Source organism: Lactuca virosa, chromosome 6, assembly GCF_052849685.1.
Source record: "Lactuca virosa cultivar CGN04683 chromosome 6, Lactuca_virosa_CGN04683_v6, whole genome shotgun sequence".
Lineage (NCBI taxonomy): Eukaryota > Viridiplantae > Streptophyta > Magnoliopsida > Asterales > Asteraceae > Lactuca > Lactuca virosa.
Window position 1 is genome coordinate 17,198,346 of NC_136431.1, and position 10,207 is coordinate 17,208,552.

The 10,207-nt window shown below is 35.8% G+C and overlaps 1 long non-coding RNA gene across 1 annotated transcript; it reads left to right on the plus strand.

Annotated features, from left to right (window-relative positions):
* The first annotated feature begins 271 nt into the window (after positions 1-271).
* Positions 272-2,064, plus strand: LOC145121135 (uncharacterized). The gene is made up of 2 exons (XR_013714513.1): positions 272-640; positions 738-2,064. It is a non-coding gene; the product is annotated as an uncharacterized LOC145121135 (long non-coding RNA).
* Positions 2,065-10,207: the final 8,143 nt, after the last annotated feature.

Here is a 10,207-nt window from a genome sequence, read left to right on the forward strand (position 1 = left end):
TTCGCTGATGAACTTCATTATATATATATATATATATATATATATATATATATATATATATATATATATACCATCTTATAAAAAATATATAAATGTGGGACCCTGAAAATTAAGACAATTGTCTTAAACTCAAGGAAATGAAATATGAACCTTTGGATATTCTTTGGACGGTGTAGATCATGTTATTAGTGATCCTTGTGAAAATCTTACAACCAATCAAAATCCTTTATGTATTATGTACAAGTATTGAGACGTGATATACAACCTCTTAGGCTGAGATTTTTCTCTCCAACAATTCACACGGATAGACATAACACCATTGACCTAATTTTTGTTTACACGCCTCCCTCTTTCTATCTTTCTCAGACCTAAAAGCACCGCTCTTATCTTCAGACACATCTTCCCCAAATCTCGATTCAAAATTTGAATTCAACATGCTCCTCTCTGAAAAACCCAACACGATGACATCACCATTTTTCTTCAAACACAGTTGTGGATGTTGTTTCACCCCACCACCAGTGTATACCCTTTTTGTTGTTGTCGGCATCTCGACCTATTGCCGCCGCGACTCCAGTGGTTTGAGATTGAGATCAGACTATATCATTTACAAATGGAATTACTCAAAACGACCCTTTTAACGGTTAGTGTTCTTCAAACTCTTAACACGTATCTGGTTATCTAACTATTTTGGTGGTAAGAGATCTCTATCAATCTATCCCTCTCTATCTTTTTTGCAGAAACAGGAGGCAAACACATTCATATTTTCAGAGAGGGGTTCGAAATGCGCAAAAACATGGAGTTGTTAAGAAGCTTGAGAGGAAAGTTGGATCCAATCAAAAGGTATATTTTTGGATAACCTTTCTTCATCTTTTTGTTTTTCTCGATTTAGCTTGGAGGTAACGTAATTCACCACAACCCGTCGTTTACTTTTCTCTCAAGAAGGTTTTTTTTAAAATGAGGGAACGCACAATTTTTTTTGTCAAGGTAGCATTTCGTTGATTTCATTTTGATGCTTCAACTTTTGTCTCCTGTACAGGTTCCTCCATCTCTCACTCAAAAGTTATTGTATGTTGCTTCATTATTTGTCCCTTTAAATATACAGATCGATGCACATGTTGACAAATAGATCTCTCTCTCTCTCTCTCTCTCTCTCTCTCTCTCTCTCTCTCTCTCCCCAGGTAAACCACTCATGAAGTAGAAAACATCTGTTTCTGGCCATCTTTAAAAGAGCAGTTTGAAGTGGGTACAACATGATGCTTGAAGAATTTTTTTTTGTGTTGGGGAGATGATAAATTTTTTTATACCATGCTGATAAAGATATAAACTCCATACACATTGCTATAATATATAGATATAAGTTAAAAAAACAAGCTAAACACATCAGATATAAACAATATTTGTTTTTCTAACGTCTCTTTCTCTTCATTGTTATTTATTATGTATATATTTTGAGTTATGTGTGTTTGCTCATTTTTGTGGCTTCAATTATGGTATCATAAAGACTTTTTGGATCTGTATGTGGGTTTGCAATCCGGATGAAAAATATGATTTCAAAGGAGCATTGGAGGTGAGCCAAAAATAATCCCAAGTTATATCTGATCTGTAGAACATGATTTTTCTAAGAATCATGTGTATCAAATATGAGCAGTTTGTTTTTGATATTCCTTCATGTTTTATAGTTTTTTTGGAAATGCAGAAATTTAAATCATTGCTCTCCAACTCTCCAGACGAGAGCCTTAACCATGAAGCTAGAGTGATATTTAATGTTTTGTAGTTGATATATAATTCATAAACTTTTAGCAAGATCTAATTTTGGTATTACTGTTTTTTGTGTGTTTGTCAGATGAATGTTTGAAGATGGGAAGCATATGGTTCACTCATCCATTAGTGATTTTTTTATTTAGATCTGGGTGTGGATCCGTTTTTGTTCTTCTTTTTATAGTTTTTAGAGTTTCTTACTAGATTTGTATGTTTGTATTCGAAACTGACTTTGGGATTTTATATATCTATCTCAGAGTAGTTGACTAGATCTTATAGTTGTTTATAGATTTTATGTTTTTCTTATTTTGTAAAATAGATTCTCGACATAGTTGTGTGTTCTTAATGTTGTATTGGTTAAAATTTAATACATCTTAAAGCAAAATTAAACTCTTTTGTGTTCATAATTTTCTTCTTGGTTATATGTTCTCATAATGCATTGGTTTTGTGATCTCATATTTTTGTGGTTATAATTTTAATTTTTTTACACAACTAATGAATGTTTTTTTAGTGTTATTTCATGCTCTTTTGTTAAGGTATGATACATTAAATGAATTAATATAATAATGTCATTTGTTACAATATTTTTACGTTTATCTTTGAATGAGTTACATTGTTAAAACAATATATCCATCACCTTTATACAAAAATTAAAAAACATAATATATATTTATCTACCTCCAAGTTCATACAAACATCGATCATTTTTAATTATTACATTGCTTATACTTTATAATAACACAATCTAAACTATAATTTATGAGTTACATGATTTAGTATTCCTTTTTTGTCATTTCGTTTTCTAAATACGTTTCACTATGTATGTTACTATATAAATTAATTAAGAGAATATAGAAAAATTATTTTTGTTAGATATTAACTAAATTTGATTTTCAACTGATGTTGCAGATAGGATGATGAATATTTAATAATTGTATTCAAGAAATGAAGATGCTGTTAAGTGTAAGGAAAGTTATCAATAATCACTATCAAGCAAAAGAGAATATAAATGATGATAGTCTATCGGTAGACTCTTGAGTATGTACCGCAACACCAGGTTATGTCTTGAAAATGATAAAACTTGTTTTAAAAATGATATTCGACGGAAAAAAAATAGATTTTTCATGTTTACAAAATTTTAAAGTTTAATTGTTTAATCATTTTTCATTCGTAGCTTTAAATAATTGTCAAAATCTTAGATACTCAAGTAAACCTATTCTTAAATTTCAAAATAAGAATATATTTTTTTCCATATGTTTGGGTGGATACAGGGAAAAGAGACTAATTATGCTATTAGTTGGCCACATTCCAAAAAAAATTAAGTAAATTACACGAATGGTCCCTATGGTTTAGGGTAATTTGCGCGTTTGGTCCTTAACTTATTTTTTTAACTCGGAAGGTCCCTACTGTTTGTTTTTGTTACGCGTTTGGTCCCTGTCTTACCTTAAAAGACTATTTTTCCCTTGATTTTTTAATTTATTTAAATAAACACACCTCCAACCCCACCCTCTTCACCTTACCTTACCTACCCTACCATTTTTCCCTATTTAAATAATAGTCTTTTTAGGTAAGACAGGGACCAAGCGCGAAACAAAAACAAACAGTATGGACCAAGCGCGTAACAAAAACAAACAGTAGGGACCTTCCGAGTTAAAAAATAAGTTAGAGACCAAGCGCGCAAATTACCCTAAACCATAGGGATCATTCGTGTTAATTTACTCAAAAAAATTTATATATATAGAATGCCTAATTTGATCATTAAATTTGTTTTTTTTTAATTTTTTTTAGTAAAAATTATATTAATTAGAGAGAAAAAATGGTGGCGGTTGTGCATAACTCTTTAATAGGAAGATATTTAGAAAGAGGTATGGAAGGCCGCTTATATTCCGTAAATCATTTTAAACTTAATTGTACTCTTGATGACTTCCCGAATTATGAAGGATACATCTTTGTTGATCATCAAAATGTCATAGTTGTCAAACAAACTACACATTTACTCTACTTCAATTGGTCATTAGTAATCAATTTCCAACTTATCCATTGGTAGAATCTATCGAATTTCTTGTGAGAAATCCACGTCAACGAAATCTAATCGGTAAATTTTGAATAGTTATTACAATAATATTTATCTTATTTTTTGTTAAATAACATAAATTTATTTTACTAAAATATTAATTTAGATGTTGTCCGTAAAGTTATTGATGACCGACTTTTAGGTCACGACTCTACGTGTGATTTACTTCTTCAAGATAAATCGTAAGATTTTATAATATTATTATCATTATTATTATTAAAATACTAATTATTATTACTATTAAAATTAATATTTTAAGTTATTATAGTGGATACATAATTCAACTCATTTTGAATGATGGTCCTAAAGCCTTACCTTTTAGACTCGCATAATCAATGTAAGGGAAATGGATCATATATGTATCCCGTGTTAAATATCGAAGCCAAGCGGGGAGTATAAACTTTTCACTAGATTTCGTTTAGCAAATTAATTATTTTTACAATCCATTTAACCTACAACAACATACTTTCATATTTAACCTATAGCAACACACTTTCATATTTATAATAGCAGTTACTTTCATATTTAACCTATAATAGCAATATATTATTATTTGTAACCAAATTAACATAGTAATTTATTTAAACTAAAAAAATACAATTGTTTTTCTGTTTTTAGGCTAAACTACACAGTTTTAACAACATATAAAAAAAACATTATTCGTTAAATGAAACTAATCACCGTCCGCTGCTAGATAAAGAGTAATAGACGGAAATTACTATTTGCTGCCCGTCTAGAGACAGTTGATCGCCGAAAGGAACAAATCGCCGGAATGAAACAAATTGCCGCCGCCGCATTGCGCGGGTACGCTACTAGTATATATATATATATATATATATATATATATATATATATATATATATATATATATATATATATATAGAGAGAGAGAGAGAGAGAGAGAGAGAGGTATGTTCAAATGTAGATGAACAAATATTGTGTGGATGTAGGGATTAATATAGGTCAAGTATTATTTAATTTTAATAAATAATTAATTAAATCATCTACCATTTAATTTAGGAAAATTACTTTATTTAAAACTCTATTGTCTCTTCCATCGACACCCACAAAATCGTATCCCTCTCGCTTCCATCGAGATTTACTGAACCACCTCCGGCTAGCACATCCTCTCTCCTTTGAAGCTATGATTGGAGCGCCGCAACCTACCGTAGACCTTCGGCCCCATTAGTGACTCAAGAACCCCACCTTTCGTCGATGTTCTCTCTCTCTCTCTCTCTCTCACTCTTTCTCTCGTTCCAAAAGTCTTGATTTGGTTTAAATCAACAAATGAGCAAAAGTCGTGATTTGGTTATTCTACATTTGAATCATCACCGGATCGAGGCCATATGGATTTAGACTTTGAGGTAGGAAATCGAGAACCGGGCAGCGGTGGAGGCGGTGGTGGTGGGAGGAAGGGATTTAAGTATCGTTATCGTCAAGAACGGGACTTAATTTGACTGTGTGCTTCATCGATTCAGCCAACCCTATTTTCTTACCATCATCGATTTCTCCCAGGTAAGTTCTCGATTCCACAAAATCAGCTCGTTTCCATTAATCCTTATTATATTTTTCCTGTGTTTATTTATGTTTTTAGCTTGTTTGTATAGTAGTTTTCAATTTTGAATCAAATAGATAGGTCAATTTTCCCCTTCATGTTTGATCTAAAGGAATAAGAAATCCTATTTGTATTGATTTATATCATGTTCCTAGCGTTTTTTTATATTCTATACTACTTTTTCACAAATTTATCCATAGATAATTTTTTGTAATTTAATTAGTTGTTTAATATTTTTCACTTCCAGCATCATTATATGTTAACTAATTATAGTTGAACAGTGCAATTGTTTTTTGTTTTGAAGACAGTTTACTTTTTACTCATTGTTTATGTCTTTTGGCGTTGTATATAACTATACAAAATCATAATGAAAGTAATCACAAATCATGGATGATGCAATTACAAAATCATATAACTAAATCACCTAAACAAGTAAACTGCTAAACTCTTCCAATTTTCAATGTACAAAGTATTTGTATAAATGGACAATTGGTCCATGAGGCCACAATTTATATGTATTTATATTCTTGAACTTCATTATTTGTATGTGTTTTGTTTCAGGCTCACTCAGAATGTAGTAAAGTTGCTTGGAACAACAATGGTGGATGGAAATTAAGAGACAATTTCATGACAATTGAGATTCACCACACCAAAATGTCAAAATATAACAACATGAAACAAGAATGAGAAAATTTCAAAAAATGACATTGTATTTTTATAGAACGTGACAGTAAAAATTGTTTTTTTGTTTATTTTTGGACCTTAGATTCTTCAATAATATTAATAATAGATGATTATTCTTTAAGAATGTTTTTATTCTTCAACCCGTGGTTCAAAAATTTGTTATTCTTCAAAATGTTCATTCAATCAGAATATGTATTCTATTAGAATATATATTTTAAATTTTCGGTCCACATTCATTCCTATATATATATATATATATATATATATATATATATATATATATATATATATATATATATATATATATATAATATAGAGAGTTACTTTTTTCCAATGTTAAAAAAACTAAATACATATTATATTATAAGGGTTAATGTAACATCCTAAAAATACAGTCCAAAAATTTCGTTTTAAATTATTAAATAAACCATAAAATACTATCGAGGAATAAAAATCATAAGTCGTGTCCATCCCAAAACATCATATCAATACCAGTATCAATGTAACCAAAATCACATATAACATATCAGAGTAAAAATCCCAGGCTAAAGCTGTGGTGTGTGTCATGCGATCATCCCGAGCCATTCCCTTTAATAGTGGAAGTACCTGAAACCAAAACTAAAAATCGTAAGCACGAAGCTTAGTGAGCTCCCCAAACTACCACATATCATACACATAACAAATAACATAACTTTGGGACTCTGTCGAGCTGCATCGGGACGAACCCGACATCGGCTTACCCAGCATTGGGCCCCGGCCGGCATCGGGCTTACCCCGACATCAGAACACGTCTCGCATCGGGCCTCGCCCGATATTGGGCTTGCCCCGGCATATAACATCTCATATACATAAACATATAACATAAGCATATAAACATTAGCATATAAACATTCATCGGGCTTGCCCCGACATCGGACCGGAGTCCGGAACATATAACACATAACATATAAGATAAACATGCATCGGGCTTGCCCCGACATCGGACCAAAGCCCGGAACACATAACACATAACATATAAGCTATACATGCATCAGGCTTGCCCCAGCATCGGACCGAAGCCCGGAACACATAACACATAACATATAAGCTATACATACATCGGGCTTGCCCCGACATCGGACCGAAGCCCGGAACACATAACACATAACATGCAAGAATCACAAAGACATCAAGCATACATAAACATTCCTCAGGACCGTCCCGAAATCGGATCGTAATCCGGAAAGCATATAACCTACATCGGGCCCTGCCCGACATCGTACCGTAGCCCGGAACAACTAACATCTAAACGGGTCAGCATTGTGGTCGTAGACCCGTTCCTACTGGAGAAAACTCACCTCGCACTGCTGAAGTCCGGTAGACAAAACTCCAGCTACTGGATGGCAGGTTCTCGAACTGTCAATCATAAAAATAACACCCAATCAATAATTGGGTTCCAATACATATCCATAAGTCCATGCTTGGGGTAAAAGGCTACTTTACCCCCAACTTAGCTTGACTCAACTGCAAGGCCCAATACAAAGACCCAAAAGTCAACTATGAGTCAAAGCCCAACCTATGGCCCAATTTTCCAAATTGGGCCCAAACCTCTACATGGTCTTCCCTAAGGCCCAACCATTTATTCTTGGTCCAACACTTGACATTCTGATGGTCAAATATCTCATAATCATCAAGGCCTAGTTATGGCCCATCTATGGCCTAATTTTCCAAATTAGGCCACAACCTTTCCAATGGGCGTTATCCTAAAGCCCAATCCAAGTGTTCTAGTCCATTTACTTGTTAATAGTTGGCCCATCAAGAGTCCAGACATCTAGGCCCAACAGAAAGGCCCAACTCTAAACCCAACACAATTAGGGTTTTCTCATGAAATGACAATTAGGGTTAAGTGTTCCTATTTAACCCATTAAGGACTTAATCCATTAAATCCATCACTCTACTAGGTAAATCATATGGTGTGGTGGGGCTTGATACATAATCCCAATCCGGTTGTCCAAAATGCGGGTCCCGACAATCCAAAGCCCATATATCCAAAATTAGGGTTTTCTAAACCCTAATTAGGGTTTCCAACCCATCACAACCCAATTAAGCCCAAAAACTAAGTCCTTAGGCCCATTAGGGTTCCATTAGGTAAATTAGGGTTTTCCTAAGTCAGGCACCACCCACTACCACCTCGGGTAGTGGTGGTCAACGACGGCTCACGGTGGCAGCCACCACCTCACGGTGGTGGTTATGGTTCTAGTCCCATTATGTCCAAGCATCACAAAAGCAAACTAACACAATCTAAAGCACATCGCCGCCTAACACGGCGGCTGGTAGCGGCAGGAGCCGGCAGCCACCACCTAACGCTGGTGGTTATGAGTTTTTTTTTTATTTTTATTCTAGCACCGATTACAAAATTACAATGCAAATCCCAATAAAACACACAAACACACTCACTGACATAAACACACACACACACATCCACCCTTGTGGTGCCTGGTGGTGGTAGAGGGTGGCATCCACCACCTCACGGTGGTGGTGGTGGTTGTTCTTGGTTTTCCGGCCAAACAAACCACACACCTACAACTGAAACATGCACATAAAACACGTCTCTTGCTCGGGAAGGAACACGACCACCCACCTCACAGTGGCGTACGGCGGTCCGGCAGCAACAGTAGCGCCTAAAATCGATGTTACCGACGACGGATGGAGCTAGAAGGCGGTCACAGCAGCGGCTAACGGCGGCAGTGGTTGCCCCTCTTCACTCCCGACGTCTCTCCGTCGGTCTTCGTCCTCCGTCACAACAGAAGCGGCGCCAACCTGGTCTTCAACGGAAACGGGCAGCGGCGGTTCGGTGGGAATGAAACAGTAGCGAAGAACGTCTTCGCCGGCAGGTAGGATGGTCACTTGGAGAACGGTGGCGACAGAACACGACTGGGCGTAACGAGCGACGGGGAAGTGGAGGTCGCCTCCACCGAAAATGGCGGCATCAACCCCCTTATCTTGATATTCCTGACTTCCTGGCGTTGCATCCTCGACCTCAACTTCGCCGGCGAGAGAGAAGAGGACCGTTCAAGCAACGACATGGAGGTGGCGGCTGAGAAAGCTCCGAAAAGGGTGGTGGCAGCTGTTACATCCGGCTAGGGCTAGGGTGATGGGTTGGATTATATACCCGTCCCCCTTGAAAGTTCCTACCATAATGGCAGAAATGGTCCCTCCCTCATGAAGTTATTTCGATTTTGCTCCAATATTTACCCCTTTAAACCCTTGTTCCCTTAATTCTTTTCATAATAAGTCCAATAGTTACTAAACAGCCCCTCCTCTACAAATTGTTTTCAAATGAGGTCCATATGTTACCATTCAGCCCCTAAGCCTCTAAAATATCTTCAAATTAAGTCCCAATAATTTACCAAGTAGTCCCTGCCTTCATAAATATTTACCAAATCAATCTGGAACTTACACTTTTAACCCCCAACTTCTAAATTATGCCAGTTAACTCCACGAAACCAACACCTTGATATATAATTATTAATTTTAGGGCTACTATTCATTCATTGATTTCTTTATTTATTTATTTAATAAACAGGGTGTTACAACTCTCCCCCACTTAAATAGATTTCGTCATCGAAATCATTCCTTACCCTTCCTTACATGCTAAACCACTCAAGTAACATGGCCACAATCGTGGGCACACCCTAGCCTTCCCCAGGGTAACCGTGACTAACCTTCGCAAGGCCCTAAATCCGCAGACGAATGAATTCCTTGCAACAAGATCCCATCTACTCCGTCTAAAATCTGCAGTCTCGAGGTGTTCTGACTCCCTAACAGACCGCTCATACTGAATCATTATTGTTAAACCCAATCCACGTATCCCTCAACTGACTACTCAACTTCTGATAACTCGAGGTTCCCACTAGAAAACAGGATCACAGACCCACCTATGCTTGCAGATCAATAATACTTGGCCAAGGCTCAGATAATCCTGCTGTGGGTGACATAGCATTACTCAGCAATCTGTTGCTCTAACCACACATGAAATCCTAAAATACCATTTATGCTTGAGGCCCGAAACTGTCTAAAGCACTGATCTGCCTGAAACATTGAACTGCCTAAAACAGTATGCAGCCACATGGCTGCTTCCCAAAATTCACCAGAAC